At 50.7% G+C, this 26560-nt stretch overlaps 1 protein-coding gene across 1 annotated transcript in view; it reads right to left on the bottom strand.

Moving 5' to 3' along the window:
• The window catches only part of GRIK4 (glutamate ionotropic receptor kainate type subunit 4), a 399878-nt gene that overhangs the window by 278464 nt on the left and 94854 nt on the right, over positions 1-26560 (bottom strand).

Raw genomic sequence — 26560 nt, 5'->3', positions numbered from 1 at the left:
GCAGGAATGATACAATCATACAACACATGCACAGGGCACTTCTGGAGAAGAAGCTGGGCAGGCTGCTCTCACTGCTTGGGGGTGCCACTGCCTCTAGCATGACTGCTGCAAAGTCATACATGAACCCAGTTTCACTCTCTGCATTTTGTTGGAAAAAGTGGAAATCCCTTCATTGAGCACAAACAGGTACTGAGATAGTTGTTCATAAAAGTGAAGTGGCTAAAACTTATGGAAAGCAGAGGATGCCATACCTACAATGTGAGTCTGTCTCAATACATTACAAAACATACAGTACAAAACAGAAGTCCTGTTAGTGGTTACCCTTGGGAGTGGGTAGTGACTAGATGGGGACATGGGGGTCTTCTGGGGGTGCTGGTGATACCCTGTTTATTACTCTGGGTGCTGGTAACACGAGTGTGTTGTTTAAGAAAACTCGCTGAGTTGTGTGTTTATGCTTATGTTCACTTGTATCTGTTACTCTTCAGTAAAGCAGTTTAATGACAGCCCCACCATCCACACACTCTGTGTTCCAGCAAACCAGCACCTTGTAGTCAGTCTCCTGTGCTCACTGACTTCCCTCTGCCTGAGGATGCACCCCACCCCATCCCACCCCTCCCCAAATCAGGTACCCCGGGTGCCATCACAGCAGCCCCAGAGGCTCTGCTAGTGGCACCTTTCCCTGTATTGCTGGTGCGTTTATATGTCTCCACCTGGCATTGCTGTGGGCTTCTTAAGAGCAAGGACTATGTCCAGTTCTGTGTCCCCAGAGCCCAATGATACACAAGAGGCATACAGCACATGTTTGTTCAGTGAAGGGAAGGATGCAAGCAGTCACCTGCTATAGGGAGACAGAGGGAAATAAGGGAAAAGGAGACAAAGGCAACTCTGCTGTTGACAAATCAGGTCCAGAATCTTTATCCTTTAATTCATGGGTATTGGTGCAGGGAGAGATTAAAGCAAAACAGTCTCCAGGGAAGCTTGACATTCTTACTCATTGCAGATAAAGCTCATGGTTCAGTGATTATTTCCCTCCTAGAATATAAGCTCCATGGAACTGGGGCAGCAGGGAGAAATCATGCTTGTCTCTCTCCTGGGGGCCCAGAACAGTGCCTGGCATATATTACAGTCTCAATAAATGTTTGTTGAGTGGATAAATGAATGAACTGTCAAAGACGAAAGAACTGTAATAATCTGGTTAGGCTATCTAAAAGTAATACTAAATATAATAATTTATGTCAAATGCCTCCCATTTATGCCCGATCAGCACGCTACATGGTAATTATTATGCAGACCGCTAAATAGATGTCAGATTAGCCTGTGTAAATTTTATTTGATGACAGTACTACGCTCTGTTCGTGCAGGTCTGGTTTTTGTGGTTCACGGCCCACAAACCTGGCTGATCCTGGAGATCATATGTAAGGTCAACAGTGGCCGAGGTCCTGGGCTGCTCTGGGGCCTCAGCCATGTGACCTGCACAACGATGAGAAATGACTTCCTCCCCAAATTAACAAAAATAAAAAGAACCATCTTGTTATATGTTTGTAGGGCTCAGTGATTTGCATAATTCTTTGCACAGTTTTTATCTTATTTAATCCACAGAGCAAGCTCTCTTAGAGATGAGGAAGCAGAGTCCAAGAAAAGCGAAGTGTCCTGCTCAAGGTCACACAGCTGTCACTAGGCATAGGTAGAGCCTGAGCTAACTGATCTCTGACTCCCTGGCATTTCTTCTATAGCTGAATGGCTTGTACTAGAGAGCAAAAACATGACATTTTTAGATTCTTCATCAATACACACAAAGAGAATAAGGTCTTATTTTCAGTTTAATGTTTACATGAATCAGGTCTTTGAATTTGCAGTCTTTGCGGATATTATTGTAATAATTTAGGGCTAAAGAAAGAGGGGTACAGCATGCAGCCCCTCTTCTCACTAACATTGCCCCCCTCTGGGGAGTCCCACATACATCTATAGTCAATTACTACCTGCTTCTAAATCAGCATCTCAAGCCTAGAACACTTGCACTTAGCTTCCTCCTGAAACCTCACATGATTGTCCCACAGCACTGCAGAGACAATTGGTCCTCAAAAGAAGGTAGCCTCTGCAGCACCTCACCAGCTGCTTCTCCTCCCATATTCTCCTTCTCAGTAGGGAACACCACAGTTCACTAGGCACCCAACCAGAAAACTGAGAGTCACTACATCCCCAATGCAGCCCCTTCCCACAGCCCCATATTTAATCAGTCCCCAAGTTCTGACAATTCTGCTTCCTAAATCCCATAGCCTTCTCTCCATCACCACTGAATACCCCCACCCCCAGTCCAGATATTTGCCAGCAACAACCAGGACCTTACTGGTCTTCCTCCCTCTGGTCTTTCCCTCTCCCATTGGTTCTCAGGTCAACAGCCAAGGGTTCTTAATAAAATGCAAGCCTGATAATGACATGCCCACATCCCCAAGTCTTTGGTAACTCTCCATTGCATTTGGGATCAAAGGAAAAATCTCCTCTCTTCAACATGTTAAATCTTCCATGATATGACCCCTGCTCAGGGGTTTCCTATCACTCACCCCACTGCACCTGACTTGGCAGAGCTCAACACTCCCCCCCCAACTTTACCTCTGCACATGTTTCCATGTGCAACGCAGCCTTATCCCCTGAAGGACTAAAGCGGTTCTTCAGGTTCACTGCATGGCCTCTCCACTGAGGTTTTCTGTGAGCTTCCCTCATGTGCTGCTCTCCCACTGGAACATTCCTATTCAGGGCACACAGTCTGTTTATGAAACTATCAGTTGTCATGGCAGGGACTGTGGTAAGCACCTAACACACTATCTAGCACAGAGTAGGTGCTCTCTTAATGCTGGTTGATGGGATAAATGAATAGACGTGTCAAAAAGGCATTTTTCTGAGTTAACCAGTAGGAAATAAGTTTTCAGTTTGCCTTGTATACATTTTGTAGATTTGTTGTGTTACAACAAACAACCTAAGCAGACATAATGTTGTAGATTCCAAAAAAAAAAAGGGGGGTAATCACAGGAATATATGCTGAGAAGGGGCGGGAGGCAGACGTTCATGGTGCATGGAACCGGGGCTGATGGTCACAGCTAAGGGCATGGGTTCAGGTCCTGCACTGCCATTTACTAGCTGCACACAGGCAAACTGTTCACATCTTTAAACCTTAACTTCTTCATCTGCAATGTGAAGATGATGAAAGTACCTCCAAAGATGTTATGAAGATTAAATAAGGTGCTTGCCCTGTGCTGCTTGCAGGAAACCCTGCATAAATATTAACTATACATGACTATCCTATCAACCCTGTAAAATATTAGCACACCCATTGCATAAGCATGGAAGTTGAGCTGAGAGAGGCTGGGCAAGCCATCCACAGCCACACAACTGAAGCAGCAGTGCTGGGGTCCAAATTCCAGAGTGCCTAATCACAAGCAATCACAAATTCTGTGTTCCTTCTTCAACTACAGCGAGCTAAACACGGAGACACTGGCTGAATGTAAATCCTTAGAGGATACACAAGTATGGCTTCTGCTTTCTGAGCGTCTCGACAGTCCCCACCCTAGAAGGACTAGGCCTCAGCCTTGTACTTAGATATCTCGGAGGGCAGAGAGTCCAAACACAGCAATGCAGGGTGCTGTTCCAGACAGGCTAGGGCGGCCAAGCTCATCAGAACAGAATTAGGGCCTGATGTGAAGGCAAGCCACCTCATTCCGGCTCTGGATCTCATGAGGGAAATGTTCTCCAGAGCCCTCAGAACCCACTTCCCCATGGCGAACAGCAATGCCTACCTCACAGGGTGGTGAGCACCAAGAGCACAAGGAACACGTCAGAATTTTCCATCAGTGTCCCCAGCGCCTAGCACAGGCTGGCCCATAGTAGGCACTCAAAAAACATCTGCTGAGATGTGAAAGAACCCAATCAGATAACCTGTGTGGAAGGCTCTCTCAGCGGGAAGTATTTACTCGGGACTTGCACAAAAGGAATTTACAACCCAGGTACGTATCTCCTCTGAGCCCCGGCCCTCAGGGTCAGCAGTCATGGCAGCATTTAATCCAGACTGGGAGAGTTGAGGCTTCTGAGCCCTTAGCTCTACCTACCCATTACCTGCCTGGGGTGCTTCCTCACCCAAACACCAAAGACCAGACTTTTTCCAGAAGGGTCACTTACTTTTTTTTTTTTTAAGAATCTCAAAGACTGGTCAACTTTTTCAAGTGAAAAGATCTCCTAATGTCTCTTTCAGATCGAAACAGCTCTGACCCCATCTTCTCTATGAATATTCTGAGTGCCAGCTCCGTGAGGGCAGGGCCTTCTCCCTCTTACTTGCAGCCACACCTCCAGCTCCTAGACCTGATGTGACGCAGCAAGTGACAAGCATTGTTGAATGCAAGCACACACGTGTGGAGGTTAGTTAGCCTTGCACTTACTTATGCCCTCTCCCCATAAGGAGACAAGCTTCTGGGAGAGGGGGGATATCTCTTGGGGACACATCTCTTCCTGACATACTTGTTTGGTGTCTACCCTGCGTAGAGGCTCAATAAATGTTCGCAGGTTCCCAACCAGCACCACTGGCAAACACTATCAGACGCCCCCTGCTGCTGGCAGCTCACGGTTTGCAGGCGGTCAGTGCACTGTCTCAACTCCCAGGCCCAGTTGGGCTAAATGGCCTCCCTTCCTCTGACTTGTCAGCAGTCCCTCCGTGGCTCTTTCTAGTCCTCAGAAGGCTATTACACCATTAATCGCGATTTTGTGGGGTGGGTAAAAGGGGAGATTGACAGCTACCAGCCGGCGTTTGGTGGCAGGGAGACAGAGGAAATCAGAGGAGAAGCCAGATTAATTACAGGTTTTCTCTCAGCTGTGGGCAACAAGATCTTGATTACTCCTCATTACACTCCAGGCTCCTCAAGACAAATGGATGTGGGTTTCTCCACTCCCTGACCCCCCTGACTGGCAGAAACTCCCAGAAGCAGCCAGTAGTTTGGATGGAGAGTGCAGGGTGGCTGGTGGCCAGGGTAGGGGAACAGGGCCTCCCCAGGCCCTGTGACCTCCCAGACAGAGAATCAACCTCAGCAGCTGATGCAGTTGGGCGGCAGGTGTAAGCGGCTGGAGTCCCTGGCAGTGGGCCCCAGGGCACTGGCGCATTCCTGGGAGTCAGGAGTGGCAGACGTTCACCAGCCCTAGGAACCACCGCTGAGCCTGGGCATCTCATTCTGTAAAATGAGGTTCTCTAAGGTTGTTTTAAGCTCTGAAAGTCTACAGCTTTAGGAACTAGTCTTCATGATAACAGCACTTACTAAATATCTACTAATACATGCAAAGCGCTATTTCAGACTCATCGTTCTCAAAAGAACCCCATGAAGCAGCTACTCTATTGTCCCATATGCAGATCTGGAACCCAAAGGTGGAGAGAGACTTGTCGAGGTCACTCAGCTGGGGAGTGGAAACTCTAGCACCTTCCTAACCACTGCTCTCTACATTTGTCTTCTTGAGGGATCCCGGGCCTGCACTCAGTTCTCAAGGGACTGGGGAACTACTGGATGCGATTAGGACAATTATCATGATGCTGAGGAAAAAAGTGAAATGCAAGAAGATCTATGACCTGTGTACAAATTTTTGCCAAGTTGGGGCAGGGGGACAACAACAGAATGATTCTGGGGGTGACTTTTGGTAACATGATCAATCTGGGTGTCCTCAACCTTTGGGATTCACCCCGGAGTTTACGGGAGTCCCAATGTGGCAGTTTAGTCACAGGGGACTTGCAAGCTTGGAAGCTGAACCTGGATGACACATCAAGACGAAGTCCAACCCAGGCTTGATTTTAGGGGAGTGACATTCAGAGAGCACCCCCCTGCAGGTACCTGCTAGCTCTCAGGGCACATCACAGTTTTCCCAGTGCCCAGGCACTAACTGGCAAGATTTCAGGAACCCACAGTCTTGTTACCCCCTCCAACCACCTCCATGTAGATTTCAGGCTGAAGCCCCAGTCCCCCTCTGTATGAAACCCCTCACCTGCGGCTAGTGCAGACACCCCTGGTTTCTGTGTCTTAAGCTGGAAACTTAACCCCTAAGGGCTTCATTTTCACATGTTTAAACTGTGGGTGACAATCCCTCCTTGCAAAGCTGTTGCAGAGGATTTGAGGGGTGATGTAATCAATAAAGTGAACTTCCTTTCTTTCCTCTCCCCACCCGATGTAGGCTGCCCGCCTGCACCGTGCACAGTGCCCTGGACCGCATCCTCCTCTTGTCCCAGCAAGACAGCTCAGGGCCCTTGCTAACATTAATCCACAGCCCTCTCCCCTCCAAAGCACTGCTCACAGTCAACCCCATCTCAGACGCCGCTCCAGAAGAATCAGTCCTTCTTCGCTCAGGCTCAGCCTAGCGCAGGAGAAAAACCAGGGATAGGAGGGGGCAAGCTGTGTGACTTGGGACTCAACTCTCAACCCCTCGGGGCTTCCATTTCCTCTTCAGTAAAATGGGGAAATTACACTCCCATCATCTACCCTCCAGGGTCACTAAGAGGATGAAATGAGATAACAGGTGGAGAATTATTTTGCAGATGAGTGAAGTGCATTCAAAGTAAAACGGTAAATGCCGTCCCTTTACCTGAGAGCAGCTACAGCATATAAATGTCCCTAATGCCGCTGTGTGATTTATACTTTATTCACTCTACAAACATTTCTACAGCATGTCCACTATGGAGCAGACAGAATCCAGAAATACAGCCGCTGCCTTCATGGGGCTTGCAGTCTAGGAAGGCGACAATCCTGTATCCAGGTAGCTAGGTGCATAGCTAAAGACGGTGGCAAAAAAAAGGCGAATTTGAGGGGTGATGTAATCAATAAAGTGAACGTCCTTTCTTTCCTCTCCCCACCTGATATAGGCTGCCCTCCTGCACTGTGCACAGTGCCCTGGTCCACATCTTCCTCCGACATAGGGTGATAGGGGGCTCATGTGGCAGGACAAGAAGGCCTCCCTAAGGATGTAATGTTTGCCTTGAGTGAGTCAGGTCCTTTGAAGGGGCAGGGATGAGCAGAGATCCCCAAGGGGACAGGTAGGAGGAGACTGAAGGCTGCTGTTTTGATGTCTCTCCATCCTCTCTCTCTCTTTCTCTCTCTCTCTCTCCCAACACCACCCCCACACTCCAGGTCCAAGAAAATGCTCTCCATCTAAAGCCAATTACCTCCATGAACCTCGTACAAGAGCCAGCAGCCTTCTCAAAAGGCTACAGCTCCCACCTCTTCCGTCCACTGCAAAGCAGGAGGCTAGAGGTGAAGAGATGGAGAGAGCTAGTCGCCAGGAGCTCAGGGAGGTGGCAAGAGGGCCATAAGGATGGATGTGAAGGGCAAAACGGGCTCTAAATGGTGAAAAATGTTTCTGGCATTTATCTGAGGGCACCAGGACAGGCCCTGGGAGAGTGAGTGCCTAGCAGAGGCCTCGTGAGCAGAGGCTTTGAAATGAAATAGTCCAGCACTGCTCGTAACACATTTGGAGCAGAGAGACCTCGCGAGAGTGGCCGCAGAAGAACAGCGAGATGTAGAAGACGAACGAAGAGAAAACGTTTTGAAGGACAGGATTGTAATTACCTCTGGATAAACACAGCCCTGGCACCTGCCTGGGGTCTTCCCAGTGTTGGGAGGGAAGGGACTATTCTGGAGCAGCATGTCTGGGCCTTGGCAGTAGGTGGTGTGCACAGTAACCCCCCAGAAGGAGATCTGGGAAGAGCTGGGCCAGGCAGCCTGGAAAGGTGGATGGGGGAGTTGTAGGATGGGGAACAGGAGGTGCATTCAGAAGATGACTATTAGAAGTCAGAGAGGCTATTGCAGACTCACGACAATCTCCAGGCCCACGGAGGTCAAAGCCAGGGAGGAAGGTCCTCTAACTGATGTCAGCAATTAGAGGCAAGATCTGATGCTGAAAGTTGTTGGGTCTCAGATGTGGCGCTCCTGACCTTGGCCCGGCTACATCACGCCCACGTGGAGACCTCACTGTGTGTCCGCCCATCGTCACATCACATCAGCCGTTTTTGCTGTCTGAGAACAAAAGAAAGTAAGGCCTTGTCTCTTTTTGTAAGTCCTAGCCTGGGAAGATGAGCAAAGAGTGGATGCATTCATGGGGAAGCACTCCCATGGGTAGGAGACAGCGGAAGGGAGGAAGATAGGAAAGCTAGACACTATAAAAGAAAAGTCCACAACAAAACAAGCGGTGACCCCTTCAAAATGCAAAGTGATGGCCTCTTCTCCTGCTGTCATCCCAGCTCAAAACAATCTTTGGGTCTAGGAGCACAGACAGGGTCTGCTCCACCCCTTCCCAGCCATGCCCTTAGGTCTCCATGAAGGAAGACAACAGGAACTGGGGCTGGCCAGCTGCTCTGGGAAGATGTTCTAGAACTACAATAGGGGCAGGCAGAAGACTTGCTTTTCATTCTATTTGCATTTACAAACTAAAAAGTTGAACTGATTTTTCGAATAAAAAATCTAGTTAGTGATTTAAAAAAACCATACCCATCTTTGTAATGATTGGCTCCGACTTGGGTACTAAACTTAACCCCTGGAGCCTGGGTTGCCTCCTCTGGAGAGTGAAGGTAATAGCACCTCAGGTTCAAGTACTTTGGTGAGAGCTGGGGCTGCCCAGTTCCCTCATTGCAGGCCCAGGGGCTCTGGCTGCAGGAAGAGCCTCATGGAGGTGCTGCTCATCACCAAACCTGGCATGTACTCTGGGACTGCGTTACCTGCCGATCACAGTCTGACTCTCCTCATGTCTCCCACAGCCTCAGCCCACCTGAATCTATCTGCACCACAGTGTCACCTCAGAACTTCCCCACCCCCTCATTCTTGGCTGGATCCCAGGTCATAGGCAAGAGTAGGACCCTCCATCAGAAGGAGGGACCCTGGGCGGGGGAAAGTCTCTAGCTTCAGCCAGACTGCAGGGTTAGAATGTGGAGGGCGCCTTCTCCAAGTGCCTTGGGCTATTTGCATTCATCACAGGCCACAGAAGAGGGCACAACTTTCTCTGGCCAGAGTCCCTCACCTCTCCTCTGCCACAGCCTAAAGATGTCACACTGACCACAGGTACGGCCAGGAGGGAATATGGGTTGGAAGTTCAGGTGCAGATGGCTCTGCGCCTCCCTGTCCACATTCACAGGATGACCTCGGGGAAATCCCTGAAGCAAGGGGAGCTGTCTCCCCACTCCACCGCCACTCCCACAAGACCTTGACGAGGGCACATAGCCATGAGAGGCCAGCTCCAGCTGCCAGAGGTGGGGAGAAAGGCTACCATCCCTCCCCGAGTGGGACTGCACCTTGGATCAGACCTGAGACACTCCCCAGACTCCAGCTTCCCTGCAGCCCAAGCCAGCGACCCTCATACTCTGGACCCACCCTGCTCTGTGCTGGACCTCTCAGCAGTCAGAACTCTCAGATGTGCTGTCTGCCCTCAAGTTGCCTACAGGGAAAAGTACAATGTCCTGGTGTGAAAAGTGAAGCCACACTGTGGTTTCCCAAGGCAGGGCAGCCTTCATCAGCAGGTGGAAAAGGTTGGGAAGACAGAGGCAGAAGGCATCCTGGGAGCAGAATTGTGCAAGATGTGGACCCCATACTGGGCCCTGAGCATGTGCCCCAGAGCGGATAGATGGTCCAGGTCTGGGCAGGGAAAAGAGAGGGGTGACCTAACTTGGCAGGTCACTTGGCAGGAGCACCTTGTATGCAAGGGGCCCAAAGAGAGATCATTGTGGGGTCAGATTCTAGACAGTCCCAAAGGTTGAGGCACTTGGACTCTGTCCTCCAGGAAAGAAAGAGCTATTGAAGCTTCTGTGCAAGGGAGGGCCAGGCCAGAGCTGTGCTTTAGGAACTGATGGGACCGAGGCTGGACAGATGGCCAGAGGGTAGCAAGCCCGGTCAGCGGGCCCTTAGCACATGGGAGGGCACAGGGGACACCTCCCCCGAAAGAACAAAGCTGACACAAACTGAACACGAGGGCCCCCAATTTTCCCATTAACTGAAACAGATGGTTTCTGAGCAGCCAAGTGTTGGGTGGGAGTGTCCATGCAGATCTCCAAGGAAGAGAGTTCTAGGCAGCTCCGGGACAGCCTCACTAGGACATAGAGTGTCAAGCTTACAGTCAAGACTCAATAGGGCCTGGGGCATATGCTGGGCTCTGTTGAAGAGCCTAGATGTGCATCAGAAGGCCTGTGTTCTGGGCCTCCCTGGTGGCCTAGGGGTTAAGTCTCAGTGCTATCACCATGACAGCCTGAGTTCAATCCCCAGCCAGAGAGCTAACCCACATGGTGCAGCAGATCTCTCCTGTCTCATCTGCTGCTCCCCTCAGCAGTGCATTTCAGTAGGTCTGCCTGTTCTGCTCCCCTCTCTGTCTCCGGTGAATCTTCTCACCCCTTGCATCTCTGGCCTACACCCCAGGTATTCTACACACACACACACACACACACACACACACACACACACACACACACACTAAATCAATAAAAAAAGGCAATTTTTTTTTTAAAGGCCTATGTTCAAACCTGGCTTTGCCACTTGTTCCCTGTGTGACCAATATCAGGTCCTAAAAATCTCTGTGTTCCCTAGTTTCCCATAAAACGAAAGATAAGCAGATAAGCTACCTGGCCTGTATACGTCACGAGGGTGTTCAGAGATCAAAATGACCAAAATGTTTCAGTAACACAGTCAGATAGTCAGGGAGGTTTTCTTCTCAATCAGATTTCAGTGATTGGTTAGTCCTTACTGCCTCCACCCCCACTCCCAACATTTCACTCCCTATCTATTGTTCTAGAATATATGTCTGACTCCGCATCTCTCAGATTTATGAGTGGATGAATGATTTATCTTTGTTTTCTCTAAAACACCTAGGATGACATTTTCCACCTGGTTGGAGCTCAATAAATGTATGATTGATTGATTAATAAACGTGAACCTATAGAGAATGTTTTAATTCTACTCATCATTCCCCCCACTCAGGTGGATGACTCATTTTCAGAGCAATGCTAACAAAGAAATAATTAAGATGGCAAGTTGGAGTTCTCTCCCCAGCCTCCTGCCATCTCCATTCACAAAACTTCACAAAACTTTCTCCAGAGGGAGGCGGCACAGGTAGTGGTGAGCATCGCACTTTGCATCCACTTGAGACAGGGCTCCGTGACCCTGGGCTCCACAGCTCACTGGCAATGACAAGTGATTGACTTCTGCAAACCTCAGTTGTCCCCATCCACGAAATGGAGAAAACATTAGACATTCCCAAGGTCGCTTTCAAAGATTAGCTTCGATAGTAATAGCGTGCCTGCAAATAGAAAGTGATGAGGCTTCCCTGCTATTGAGATCGCTGAGAGCTATTATTGTGATTATTGCTATTATTATCCAGAGCCAAATCACCATGATTTGGGAGGATTGGTATTTGGATACTGATTTCCCATTAGTGTGGATGATTATGGGTGCTCTGTGGCTCCCAGTGGATTAAGCCTCTCTTGACGCTTCCAACTGGAAACAGCAGATCAGGGGACAAGCTGGAAAAAGCCTAGATCCCCAAAGCCAACCTTGTATCCTGCTATCAAGTGGCATCTGGGCTGGGGGCATTGAGTGGATCCTCGCCCTTATGGTGCTAACCCAGCGTTAATGGTGCAAGTGAATTATAAACAAGGCCCACCTGCTGTGCTCAGCAACAAAACCCTGCGGGAGGGTAATTGCCCAGAACTTGAGCACAGGGGGACACAGCAGGCTTGGCTCACATTAAACATGGGGCAGAACAACTTCCCCATACTTTGCTTCTCCACATGGCCCAAGGAGAAGCCAGCAGACAAGGAGACACAGCACAAGTGCCAGAGGGGACACTCCAGAACCACAGAAGACAGGCTCTTCCAGATGACCGCAGATGGCTGTCCAGGCCTGCACCTACACAGACCTGACAGGGAGGGGAGAACATCTGGGTCAGCTCCGTGCAGCCTGGGGTTCCTGCTTAAGCTTGATTGCCAAGAAGGCAGGCATTTCTCTGGGCCCTGCTCCACACTCCACACTCCTTGATATGACACACACACACACGCATACAACGCACACATGTGATCAAGGGGAGCTAATGGGCTTGTTGAGGTTGGTATAGGTAACAGGGGCATGAACACCATTATTTGTATGTTTCTCACCCACACACTCATTATGCCATCATTAGGCGTCACTTATAAGTGGACAGAAAATGAAAATGATACAAGACAATCTCTCAAATGGAGACAGGCACAGAGGTCTGTCACCAGCCTGGCAAGTGCAGTCACACAGTCCAGGCACAGAGCAGCGCTAGCACCAGGCAGAGAGCTGCCAGCACTGCCCCGGTATGCTCAGAGGAGGCTCTGCAGAAAGAGCCATTAACCATGGTCTTAGAGAATGGAGAAACACACACACAGTCAGGTACACACTATACATGTGTGTGCTATATATCATATGAGCATATACACATATGTACACATATGTACGTGAGGCTTTAGACTCCTGCAAGGGAAACTTGAGGCCCAAGGCTCACATATCAACATTGACTATTAACATACTCTGAGACCAAAATGAAAAGGACAGACTCGGCAGACAGCAGAAAGCAAGATTTGTCTTTGACCGTCTTCATTGTCTGCTGCAGGCAAGGTCAGAAAGGCTTTTGTCTTCTCCCCTTCCACTGGAAAGGTCTGCCAGTGACCTGAGGAGTGGCTCTTGGCCTGGCTGCAAGCACAGCCTTCCACCTTCTCCTCATCTACCCCTCCTGTCCCAGAGATCAGACCATGAAAAGGGGCAGCAACATTTCAGCAACATTGTCAGTCTCCATCACAGGAGCAGACAAGTTCATTAGCTCCAGAAGGCTGGTTCCTGTCCCAGCGCCTCCATTTACTAGCTGCCGTCAAAACAGTGACTTCTGAGCCTCAGTTGACTCATCTATAATATCATGGTAATAATAGTATCTAGCTCCTAGGGCTGTTGGCTGTTTAAATGAGAAATGCCTGTGGAGTGTTTAGTACAGTGCCTGGCACACAGTTTAATCCTCGATATATATATTCAAAATAGAATTCACAAAGGCCCCACTTTCCTGCTACCTGGAAGCAAACAGTTCTACTGAATTTAATCCACACATTTGCATCAGCACTACTTCGTTCATTCAACAAGGATGCAGTGAGCCTCTAATGCGTGGGAGGCGTGGGTTTGCACACAGATACAGCCTTTGTCCTTGAAACATTTACGAATAATAAAAAACTTACTGTGTCCGGTGGAACTGTATATATGCAATCTTATACCTATATACACATATACGTATACAGGTGTGCACACACACACACACACATATACACAGATTCCCTGCCCTGGAAATTTGTCAGTTATACTTAAAGTACTACTGTTCACATTGATTGACTTGAGAGCCATTAAAGTCTAGGCTTCAAGCAGTCTAGGCTTGACTCTACTCTGTTTTCTGGAAGAGGAAACTGAAACTCAGAGAAAATAAATATCTTGCCCAAACACTAGGGGAAGGATGTGCTGGGAACTAACATTCCCAGCATCCACTCTGCATGCTGGGAGTTAGCTGCTTTCAGCTGGTCACTCCATCAAGTACCACAACAACCTGCAAGGGAACGTGAGAGCTTTCCTGTAGCGATGAAGGAAGAAACAGAATCTCAGTGAGGGTATGTGATCCGCCAAGCATCACAAAGTTAGTATGTGATGCGACAGGATGCAGACAGTTTTGTCTGATTCAGACCCATTTGTTTCTCCCAGGGGCCTGGGTGGATTTAATCCATAACACCATTCTGATAAAATGCAGGCCATCCAGCCGCAGGCTCTGCAAATGTGCTGTCTAACCCCCCATATGTACTGGTGGTGGACTACTGTCCGCCAGTGTGGCAGGTGACAGCAGGTCCATGGGGTTCCACACCTACCCCCTGCATGCTCTTGCCTCGGGGTCTTTGCAAGGGCTCAGCCCCTGCCTAGAACATCCTCCTCCTGGGAGAGCTCGCACATGCCTTTACCTTCTTCTAGGTCTTGGCTTTTCTCCCTACTCTGTATTTCCTTTCTTTCCGTAGCACTTACCACTGCCTAGCTCATTACGAAATTTGCTTATTTATTATGCATCTTATTTATATGAGTTGTCCCTACACATACTTACTAAAGTGTAACCTCCTGAGTAGAGGGATATTTGTTCTTTATGTGTCCAAAGCGCCTAGAACAATACCTGTCACATAAGCGCTGAACAAAGATGAGAAACCATGAGTGGTAAATAGGCATTAAGATTCAACCATCCCAGTGCTAAGATGGTGGGCACTCCGGGGAGGGGCGGTACCAGGCTTCTCCCCCATTTCTGCTGGGGGACGGGCAGGACATAGATGCCACTCCTTCCTGTTGCTTCCTGTGACAATTCGGAGACAGGCAGCTTCCTACTTACAACATCCTGACAGCCACCAAGATGAGAAGGACATCAGAGAATTTCAAGGCGTTCTTGCCCTGGATAGAAGGACAACCCAAGGCCAGCGCTGGCCACTCCCGAGCCCGGCTGAAGGCAGGAAGCCAGGCTCAGCGGAAGGGACAGGCATACTGAGAAGGAGAGGACAGAGCAGGGGCGGGGTGGGGGGTCCTCAGAGTCTGCAAAGTGAAGAGCCAGGAGAGCAAACACGGGTACAGAAGACGGGTCCCAGAATCTCAGCACATCGAGGGATCTTGGCGATCATGTGGCACAGGTGCCTCACCTCTCACAGAAGCTCAGAGAGGGAAAATGACTTCATGGAGGTCAAGAGTTTATGCAGAGAAGGTTCTAAAACCTCTCCTGCCTGCTGGACAATGCCGGTTTGTGGTAGTACCCCTCACTGAAGCATCTTGTTCATTGTCTTCCGCAAACCAGCCATGACTAGGCACTGGGTAAACACAGGTAGCCACGACTACAATACATAGTGCACCGTGTGATCGTGGAGCAAGCGGTTCCTGGTTGCCATGGGAACACTGGGATGGGGTAACCAAGCCAGACTTGGGGGGTCAGGCAAGAGTCCTCAGAAGAAAGAACATTCAAGACCTGAACAATCAGCCAGGGGGAGGAGCAGGGGAGCAGGGGAGGAGGAGACAGACCACATGAGGCCTGAAAGGGGAGCGGAAACAGGGTCGGGAGGGGTCTGAAAGCAGAGACAATGCCTGGGAGACAGGACCTAGCATCTCAGGCTCTGGCAGCCCAGCTGGACTTCTACTCTAGGGCAGGAGCCACCGGAGCAGGGTTAAGTAAAAGGGCGGAGCAGGGTTAAGTAAAAGGGCGACGTAAGCAGAAGAATTTATAGAAAGATTACTCTGCAATTTGAAAGCGGTTTTCGAGGGGCTGGGTCTGAACTGAGGCACGGAAGAAATAAGCGGGACTTGAACTAAGGCAGTGGAGGGTGAGGCAGTCACCTCCAAGACCTTTTTAGGAGACAGGGTTCACAAGATTGGTGTTTAGATGTGGGTCATGAAGAACTAGAAACAAGGATGACTTCCAGGCCTCCAACAGAGCAACTGTGTGCATGTTGGGGCCACTTACTGAGACAGAGACACCAGAGAGAGGTAGGGGAGGGGTGGATGACACTCCCCAACCAGATCAGAGGAAGGAAAAGCAAGGAGGGAGAAAGGAGGGTGAGCTCCGTGATGGCAAGGCCACCTGGGGCAGGTACATCCAGCCAGGTGAAGAGCAGCAGCAGCAGGCTCTTTGAGTTCCTCCATCCAGAGCTCGGCAGCTCCAAGTGCCTCTGTCTCCATCCCTGCGTTCCTTTGGGTAGATGCACTACACAGCTGGCGAAGCTTTCCCACACGCTGACCCTCTGCTCAGCTAAGGTCAGGGGCTGCCCTGGACAGGGATGATGTTAGGAAAGGCACAGAAACTCACTCCATACTCCTGAAGAAGGTGGGCCCCTGCTTAACATGCCATAGAAGACATAATTGAGACTGCTGATGTGTCAGTGAACAGCCGGGACTCAGCACAAATACTAGTTCCACCACCAAGGAGCTGTGTGATCTCAGGCAGGTCACTGAACTTCTCTGTGCTTTGTTTCCCTCATTTGGAAAATGAGGCTCCAAATAGTGCCTCTTCGTAGAATTATCAGTGTTAAATGACTAATATTTGCTAAAAAGTGTGGACATCCAGTACGTGCTACAGGATTGTTAAATTGATGAAAATGCAGGTATCAGGTGGGAATTTAGGTGCCATCACTGGAAACAAGATGACTGGGGGGTGAGGGAGGTTTGGTTCCGCAGGCACAGGGGCCCGGGGGAGAGAGAAGGTGAATTCCGCAGTGTGGGTTTGGAGCGAGCATCCTGGCACACTTGACTTGGGAAAAGACCGAGGTGCACCAGATGAACAGATTAAACCAGCTGGCGCCTCAGCTCACTCCAAAAAGTGATCTTCTTGAAAAAGTAATGTTTACTTCAGAAATGCTGCATTACATCCCAAATGGCTTTGATGGATGTGTAATTTGACCAGGCTCCATTGTATGCGGGGAGGAAGTCCCGTTTAGGTAGCAGGCTCTCTCGAAAGCACTGAGATTTACAGCACATTTGTTATGCGGCTCAGCCAAAGGTGTATGAATAAAGAATAACCTGCTCAGTCAACACTGCTCAGCCACAAACCCAGGCAGCTACTCACTGCCGGTGAAAGGGATTCGCCAAGTGCCCGGGGAAGAGCAGAGCCTATCCCGCCCGCCAGGACATCCTGACATTGCTTTTCTCCAGCCTTGTGTTTCTGATTCCACTCTGTCACTTGATAGTAAAAACAATACAGACCAAACACGGGGACACGCGCTTCCCCCAAGAGCTCGGCTCTGTGCCTGTCTGGCTCTCTCCCTCCCCGTGCTTCTGGAAGGGAGGGGAGAAAGAGTAGCTTGTGCCTTCTCTCTCTCTCTCTCTCTCATCCCTTCCCTCCCTCCCTCCCTCCCTCCTTGCTTTCTCTTCCCTCCCTTCCAGTATCTTCCTTCCCCTCTATTCTTCTGGACTCCTCCCTCCCAGCTGTCTCCCTATGCTTGTGTCTGAGAGACCCAAGGCAACAGGTTCCTCAGAAACACAAAGGGGCAGAAGCTTATTTCCCTCTGGCTTGGTCTCTGGGCCTCAGTGTAACTGCCCAGCCAGACACCTCTCACAGTGGTCCTATCCCCATCTCAGGGACACCCAGGACCCAGGTGGGGTTCAGAGCCCAGAAGCAGCACTTTCTCCAGGGAGAACTCCTAGCTCATGTCCAAGGCTCCCCAACATAGCTCTCCTAGTAGCAAAACCAAGTCCAGGCAAAACTAGGTGAAATTTTCCATTCATTGACTCAACCATGCTTTTGAGTATCTACTCAAAGCGCTGAAAATAGCACTGTTTGATCTTCCTGCCATTTCGGAGTATGACCAAATGCCTTTGGGGATAAACAGAGGGCTCCCCTGCTCCCCCGAGGATGGAGGTCAAAGGAACTTTCCCAGGAGAAAAAAAGGACACACATCTAAACATATTCAAGGTGTCAACTATTCATGGGAGTTGAAAACCAGACAACAGAATGTCCATCAGCCACAGAATCAGTCGTGTTCCCTCATGGGCTGGAACTCAGCCACAGCACACAAATAACGCCACGGAAGGATCCACGCAGGGATGCTGAACCACAGAAGAGCAGGCACATGAAAAGGGTACCAGGTGATTCCATGTTCATACAACTCAAAAAGATACAAAACTTAGCTGTGGCACTGGGGGTCAGATCAGGGGAATTCTTGGGGGGTCCAAGTAACTGGCTGGGGGTCCCAGAGGGGCAACTGGACGCTGTTTCAAAATCCAGGTGCTATGCACTTATGTGTGCATTTTTGGCATGTTTGGTAGGCTTCCCTGAAAAGGTTTATAACAAAAAAAAAAATAAGACAAATAAGAGATAACCTGGCAAAGCACAGGTCCCACCTGCCTTCAGTGCCCTCAGCTCCCCTGCTTGGCCATCTGTCCACGATCACTCAGTGTGACCTGATCTTTGCAACTTCACCACACCCCACCCACTCTGCACTTACACGGAAACATGTCAGATTAATTAATTCACACTAAATTATCCATGACTGATGGCAATTCAACAGTATTACCCCTCCTTGGGAGATTTCCTTTTTAATAAAGCAGAAATGCTTTAACTCAAAACACGTACTACTACCTGTCTAGGGATCAGGAAGGTAAGTGGCGGGGTGGCAGGCACTGCCTAGCACCCATCAAAACACCCTATGCCACTGCAGCAACACAGCTGGACTTCTGAGGAGCAACATTTGGACATCTAAAGTGTGAACTTTAACTCTCTAGAAAGATTTTCCTCTGAGAGCAGAGGGCAGAGCCTTGGGGTCAGCCCCAAGATAGGCATAGAACAAGCAACAGAAACACACAGATGCTCAGGGCACATGGGAGTTGGTGGATGACTCCTTGTGCCCATGCCAGGCTGGCCAGGGCATCTGCCATCTTGCAGGACAAAGGGACTGCCACCTATACCTCTCAACTAACATGGTACAGAAAACGCTGAGCAGTTTATCATGTTTCCCAGAATTATCCAAATATCTCTCCGCTTCTGAGCAGGTGGGGGATTGCTAGGTTTGTTACCCCCACAGCCAGATTGTCTGAAAATATTCATAGGCAGGGGTGGAAACAGACACGCATGGCCCAACACGAGGCAGCCCCTGCTGCCCTCCCATCTCCTCAGACTCGAAAGGGGATGAGGGGGCAGGAACCAAGCCCTTGGTACTTCAGGCCCCTCAGCACACAGGGACATTTTCTCCTGGGCTTTGCTCCCTGGCAGGCAAGGCCAAGCCAGTGGTAGAATCATATGGCTTCCCAGGCAGCAAGGGATGGAAGGCAGCCTGTCTGGCTACCTGCTCGGGCAAGTCATATGCTGGGCAGCCCTGTGAGCTGGGCTGAAACATGGGGGGAATGGAGCTTAAGATAAACCCCAGAGGGGGGAGCCTGCCCTCACCTCCCTGCAGGGTCTTGTGAGGGCTCCAGGCATGAAGCTCCTGCTGTCTCCAGCGCTGATCCCTGTCTCTTCTGTTTCCAAAAGCATGTCTCCTGACCAGAGGGTTTTCCAGGCATAGCAACAGGTCCTGGTCTGACTCAGCCCTGAATGGGTCCCCAAGGGAACACTCAGCTCTCCAAAGGGCCCCTGGGGAAGGCAGGCTGGCAGGCAGGGAGAGCTCTTTCCAGAAAGGCCCTGCAGGGTGCTAACGAGGGCAGGACCCTGGGGGAGGGGAACTGTGTCCTAGATGAAAGCCTTGCAGGTGGCCTCTGCTGCAACCTGGTGGAAATGAGGGGCTCTGATTTGAAGCCAGGTCCACCTGCCATGAGCTGCGGGACCTCAGGCTCAGCCCTGGCACACAGGAGGCTCTCAGTCAATGTCACGTTCACCGACTAATACTCTAACAACCTCGGAGTGATGGTGAGAGCAGCAGCCCACGCCGGGTACACAGTCCACCTCTTGCCTTTATTAGGTGGCTTACAACATGTTGGGCACTGTGCCAGGCACTTTACATACATTAGCACTCTTAATCCGCACACACACTGAAAGGCAGGTCTGAAGAACCCCTTTTAGCGATAGGTTCAGAAAAGGACAGCTGCCATTCTCAGGTCACACCCAAGTGCCAGCATCCAGACTGGAACCTGCATTTCACCCACCATGCTGTGCATTGCTAGAACTACACATCCCTCCTGCTGCACCCCAGGCTTAGGCAGCCACTGCCCAGCACTGGGGTTTGCAGAGGTCTTTGGGGGCATCGTCCAGAAAGGTTCTGCAAGTGGGGTCCTCTCCAAAAATCTCTGAGTCCAACCACACTTTCTTTCTGCCTCTGCTTGATTCCCCCAGCAAAAACAACAGTGCACCAGAGAAAAGAGAGAGGGTCTCAAATTTACCCCCCACACCCCTGCTCAGGGGCCTTTTAATGCTGACACAGCACATCCTGTTATTCCAGAAAATGTGCCTTTTTCATTTCCCTCTTTACGTGAAAAAAGCTAAGTTAGTCCAGTTTTAATGCTTAGAATTATCTTTATTAACGAACGATAAAAGTTAAAAGCTCCTCAGGTCCCTATATGAACATCACCCATGGCAGGTGCAGCAGCCTCACTTCAGAAACGGCATCATGTGCTAGAAACTTCTCAGTCAGAGCACTTGCAGCTATAGCCAGACAAGCATGCACACATGCTTGCGTGGACAGAAAGGGGCCAGGCCCTGCAGGAGACAAGGCTGCCATCTGCAGTGTGCACACTTTATTCTCCCAGGGAACTCTTCTCTCTGCTCCTTGTCCTGTGAGGCCCAGCCCTGGAGTCACTGATTTAGGGAGCTGGAAAATTTTGACATGCCTGCAACTAAGGAAGCACTTTAAATAAGTGACGGTGCTAATTACCCTGCTGATCAAATTTCATCTTAAACAAAGCCTTAGGCCAAGAAACTATTGTCACCAAACTGACAATGCTCTTGGTTGACTCGGATCCTCCCTACTGTGCTGGTGGCCCTGTGGGCTGCTGTCACTCAAGACAAAAAGCACTAAACTTAGAGCCTGATGGAGGCTGGAGCCACCCTCCCCTTCCGAGTATGTCTTTAGGGAGCCTGGCCTGCCTCAAAGGTTGTGTGTGAAGATAAAGGAGGCCACATGGGCACTCCAAGTGGGTTACAGACGGAAGCAAGAAACAAGGCCTTGGCATCAATGCCCTGATTTGCATGTCCCTGTGCGGGAGATGGGATGCCCAGCTTCTGGGGAGAGGCTCATTCGCAGCGAACACGCAGAGGCCTCTGGGGCTGCCAGGGTAGCGGAGGGGCCTCAAGGGATTTGAGTCGAGAACATCAGATCAATTGTGGCTTCTCCACCCACCCCCCAACCCCCCAACTCCACCTTCCAACAAGCAGCCCCCTCTCCTGGAATACACTGGACAGTTCCTGCAAGAGCAAAGTTTTCAGCAAGATAAACAGAGGGCAGGGAAGGCTGGGGGTGGGGGTGAGGGGAAGGGGGCAAGTTTCCGACCTTTATTTTTCACAGCCTGGAGTGAACCTGGAGGTGAAAACCTTTAAGGAGTGAAGCCTCAAAGATGAGCATGGAGTTCTAAGTGGCTCCAGAATTCCAAGAGGGCATGATACAGCTTGAGAATACAGGGGAAGCTGGCGAAAGGAGATGAGTAAGAGGGAAAATGGAGTAAACAGGTAGGGAGACCCCGCTGTGAGCTGAGTCCTTGACACACTTTGTCAGTGAATCCTGACGCAGCTCTCAGGTGGCCTCTGCCATTTCAGCTTTCCAGATGAGGAGACTCGGGCAGGCAAAGGAGCGTGCCCTGCCCAGACACAACAGTACCTGACCGTGCTGGGCGGTGGCCAGGAGTCGCCTGATTCTGAAACCCAGGTCCTCATGTACTCAGGTAACAGGGTGGTCCCCAGGGAAAGGGAAGGTTCCAGGTTCCCTGCACACACACCCTCCATACTTCTTCAAGGAAGGGTGGAGCTGAGCAGGGAGAGAGAGAAGCTGGAGAGGAGATAGGAGAATGGAGAGCAAGAAGACCTGGAGGAGGCACATGGAGCAGAGAGACATGTGAAGCAGCTACACTTGCTTCTTGGCCTTGGACTGGGGAAACAGATGTGGGTGAGAGGCCTGTGGGCCGGTTAACAATGGCAGCTTTTATCTTGATTTTGATTTTGTTCCTTCTGTCCCAGACGTGCTGGGCCCCCTTCTGCCCCTTTCCTATAGGTCCCCACCAGGAAGTACCTTAGACTTGAGGCAGGCTTTCAGGCCTCAGTGGTTCTGCTTTGGGCCAACCCCATTTGGCTGGACATTCACCGACAAGGGGAGAGGTAACTTCGGGTGCTTGATTTGGAAACTATAGTCATTGTACACTAATTGTTTTAAAGTTCCTTTCTATTAAGGTCTTCCGCAGTACAGTATGTTTGAGGTGGCAGATGGCAGAACCTATTTAGAGCAGGAAGGTTCGAGGGTTCTGGGGTGCCGCTCACCCTGCCCTGTAACACTCATGCCCACTCCCCACTACCTCCAAGGCTGGTCTCCGGGCACCAGCATCCCATGGGCCTCCCATGGGCCTTGATCCTAGCAGCTCTGGGATAAAGAAGAACGTGAGGCCAGACCCGAATCCTCAAAGAGCTTTCAGCATAATTACAGAGACAAGCCCCAGACTCCTGAGGCAATCACAGCGACTAGCCTGAAATTAGGGGGGAAATGAGTGCAAGGAAAGAATCATCTTCAAACTCTCTTTCGTGACATCAGCCAGGAAGATCTCTCCTGATCTCCTGGCCTCCAAAGGCCTCTGTCCTCTCTCTTTTCTGATGCTGCTGAAGTTACCAGGCTCATCACTTCTCTTCCCCGACCCTAAGAAGCACCGCGTGACTGATCCTGGATGACACACCCACCCGCGCTGAGAATCGCCTCAGAAGTGTCACATCCACACACTGAACCGTCAGAGGAGCACGGCCTGAGGACAGCAACAGCCTCACTGGGGGGCTAGTGAGAAGTGCAGAACCTGGGCCCCACCACAGACTGCCACTGATTCAGAATTGGCCTTTTGACAAGATCTCCGAGTGATTCACATGCAGCCTGAAGTTTGAGCCGTGCTTGGGAGGCCCCCGCCAGTGGCACAGACAACACTCAGAACTGGAAGGAAAGATGATAATGACAGTGACAGCAGACAGGATGGAGTGTGTCTGGCATGCCACCGGCGAGCTGGGCACCGTGCTAAGTGCTTTCAGTGCATTTCTGCAAGTTCTCACAGGAGCCCAGGGAGGCCAGCACCAGGGCTGTTCCCATTCTGCAGACAAGAGAGCAAGCTGAGAGGCCACTGGGCTTACAAATGACAAAGCTGGGACCAGGACATTCAATGCAGTAGCCATGCACATTTCTCCCTGCCCAGGCAGGGTGCCCCTCCGAGAGCCCAGGCTCACCTGGGCACGCTCATTTTACAGATGAAGAAACAGTTCCAGCAAGAAAGGACCCACAAGACCCCACAGTCAGGATGCCAGAGCTCTGCTCAGCATTTTTTCCAATATATATTGCCCTTCCTCAGCATCCGACGGTGTTGCACAAAGAGGTAGCAAAGCTATGTAAACCACTAGCTCATTTTTGCTCAAAACAACATGGACTCAAGGACTGTACGAGAACCCTTCTCCCAGGAGAGTTTCTCTCTTACCTTACGCTCCTGAGACAGGGACCCAGCCACCCAGAGCCCAGCCCAACGGCCCCAAAGGAGGGGTCAGGAGCCGGCTTCTCCTCTGATGTCACTCTTCCCTGGCAGCACAGGGATGGAAGACAGGAGAGGACTGTAGCTCAGAACCGCCAGAAGTGTTGCTTCAAAGCCTGGGTGGCCTCCTGTCCCCAGCGGGCTGCGAGGGGCATGTGCAACCTAAAGAGATTCTGATTCACTGCTCTCCTTTAAACATGTTTCGATTGGTTTCAGCAACACCCTCTGGATAACACCACAAAGTGGCCAGGCAGTCTTTTGTCTGAGCTAAAGAGCAGGCCACTGGAGGCCTGGCCTGTCCACTCCTGAGGGGCTTAGCTCTGGTGTCCGGTCTGTGGGGCCCTCTGCTCATCTTAGAGACTGACAGGTGAGAGGGGGGTCAGCCTAAACACCCCATGTCCTGCATGGGAAGAACAGCAAAGAACAATGACTCTGCAGCCTGCTGCTGGGCCAGAAGAGAGGAAACTCTCCTGGCCACTTCATCTGCAGAATGAGCTCTGCGGGGCTCCCAAGCCCTGACTAGAAAGGGGGCTCCCTGCTCTGGGCTCATAGTGGCCCTGCCACCAGCACAACCACCAGGAGCCTTTCATCCTGGGCTGGGTATGCTGCACCAAAGCTCTGCCATGCCAACTGCAGGCCTGATGATATGGATTAACACTAGGGCACCGGGACAGGCCCAATTAGCACAGAGGCCTCTGCCGGGTGCAGACAAAATGTCAGGCACGGGAGGGGATGAGCAGACACTGCCTCTGAGGGCATGGTATCCCCCTTTCCTAGCAAAAGGCCAGCTCCCCAGACACCCAGCATGGGGGGACGCCTGGAGGAAAAGAAGGTTGGAGCTGTCAATACAAACAGCAGCAGCCTGGCAGGGAAACTTTCTACCTCCGAGGACAATTGGAGCAAAGCAGGAGGGAAGCTGGGTTTAATTCACACCTGCCAGAGGCGCCCTGGCCTCCTCTGCTTGGGGAGCCGGATTGTCCATAGGCTGAGTACAGAACCAGTTGGTACCCGGCCCAGAGGGCAGGCTCAGGGATTCTGGCTGGGGCAGGAGGACAAAGTAGCTGGAAGGCAAGGACTGAGTCACCCGGCATGACAAAGGTTAGCTTTTTTGGAAAGTGCATGTACTCTGGAACAAACTCGGTCCGACATAGTTTTTATTTCATTTAATCCTCAAACAATCCTATAAAGTGAATACTGTTACTGTCCCCATTTTCAAATGCAGTTGAGAGAAGGTGACTTATTTTCGATAGTCAGTGCTGTTGACAGTTAATGATTCAACCAGACCATCAACCCCTGCCCTGTGCCAATTTTGTTCTCACCATGGGCTTCCCTTAAAACCTTTCTGAGCTCTGCAAATCCTACCCATCCTCCAGGGTCCAGCTCTAGGCCACCTCCTCCATGTTGCCCTCCTTGATTGCACGAGACTTTCCCAAGCTCTCCCAACGGAATGCATTGCTGCTCCCATCAGTGCCAGTGTTCACTGCCTTGTCCAGTGGTTATTCCATCTTCCTTACTAGATTGTGAGTTCCTGAGAGGGCAGGCAATGTGGTCCTCACATTCAGTGTCCTAGCACAGCACAAAGCATACACAGCTTGCTCAATAAATGAATGGAGGGATGGGGGCGGGAGAAGCAGGAACTTTGGGACCTGAAACCCTCTTTATTTCACATTTATTTTTTCATGATAAAGAAAAAAAAAAAAACACAAAGAGAACTGAGCGTGGGGTTACTCATCTTTGCTGGAGAGTCTCCCACATGGGGAGCTGATGAAATTGCCAAGGACCAGCCTGGGGCCCATGGAACAGCCTTCATCAGGCCTCTTTTTAGCCAATTTCTCCTCCCCTCCTCCAGCCATCAGTAAAGCAGATCAGGACCCCAGGAATACAGCTGACAACCTTTACACCCTCGTGGGCTTTCGCCTTCAAAAGTCCCCTCTGTGCATCCTGCCAGGAGGACTCTAGAGCACAGGTCCTGCCTTCAGGAACCTACAATCCTCGAGGGGGACTCTTACTCAAAGGGGTAGTGGGGGCAAAGAAGCCCCACAAACAGCAAATAAACAGATTTTCAAGGGTCAGGGCCAAGGAAAAGGGCAGCTAAGAGGCAGTGAGTGGTACCAGGTTGGCTGGGGTCCCTGGGTGCCAAGAGCTACGGATATATTTCTGGGGCAGGAAAGGGATATATTTCAAGCAGGGAAGAAAACAACTCCAGTCTGTGGCCTGGACCAGAGATGTGAGCAGGAGGGCCAAGTGATAAGGACAGAGCCCACTGCTGCCTCCATCACCAGCTTGCCAAGCCTCTGAGCTTCTCGGTACACTGGATCCATCTTCATCACACCCCATGCAGGGAGGTGCCCTTGCCCCCCAGCATTCCTTTAGCACCCTGTCACAGGCTCCTCGGCCCCTGCCCCACCCCCCAGGGTGAACACTGAGATATCTTTTACACTTTTCAAAGGCTTTCTCACACTTTGCTTCTTTATCATGGGCATTTCAAGCCCCTTTTACAGATAAGGAGACTGAGGCTCAGGGGAATGAAGGGGCACAGGAAATGTCGGCAGCACCCGGACAAGAGCTCAGGAGTTTTCTTTGGCATCCGTCTCAGCCTTAGTTCACAATCTTAAGCTTTGAAGGACAATTTCACACTGGAAGAGGGGGCTGTGCAGCCACCGGGGAAGCCCCCCTGCTTGTCTGGCTCAGGCACTCCAGCCAAGACTAAGCCAGGCCTTCCTGCAGCTCCAGCAGGTACCCCCAAGCCACAGGTTTGTGCCGCTGCAATGGCAGCCATGCAGACAGCCTTGCTCCAGCAGCGCCACCCCTGGGGACAGGCAGCCTCCCTCCCCAGGAGGTGACTCCTTCTTCAGAAGCTGCTGGGCAGCCCTGGGGCTATGTGCAGCAGATCATTAAAAGAAAGACAAGGCCTCAGTGGCAGGAGGCGGGGACAACGAGGGCTCATGCAGCTGGTCCTGCTCCATCTACCAGGCTGGTCCTGCTCCATCTACCGGGCCTGGGTGGAGAAGGGAGATCCCAGAGCTGGGAGGAACCAGCAGAACCCTATCAGCCCACTATAGAGACGCACCCTGGGGTGGAGCACCCACATTCACAGAGCAGGAACTAGACTTCAGGCTAAGGCCTGAGGATGCTTTGAGGAAGCTTCTCATTTAGGGAGACCAGGAAGGCAAAGTCTCCAGTTTTGTGAGTAAATGGCAGGCGTTTGTAATCTCTTATGAATGAAGAACTGGACTCCTTTGGACTCCATCATGTTGATTCATCAAAGGATATTAGTGAAATACCTACTAAGCACCTTCCCTGGGGGTTCCACAGTAAATTAAGATACTGACGTAGATGGACACTGAACCATATAACCCCTGCATCCCCAGTGTGAACTG

This window comes from Talpa occidentalis, unplaced genomic scaffold, assembly GCF_014898055.3.
Source record: "Talpa occidentalis isolate TD23 unplaced genomic scaffold, MPIMG_talOcc4v2.1 talOcc4.12, whole genome shotgun sequence".
In the NCBI taxonomy this organism is placed as follows: Eukaryota; Metazoa; Chordata; class Mammalia; order Eulipotyphla; family Talpidae; genus Talpa; species Talpa occidentalis.
Note: the sequence above shows the minus strand (reverse complement) of the source record. Positions and strands in the feature narration are given on the sequence as shown.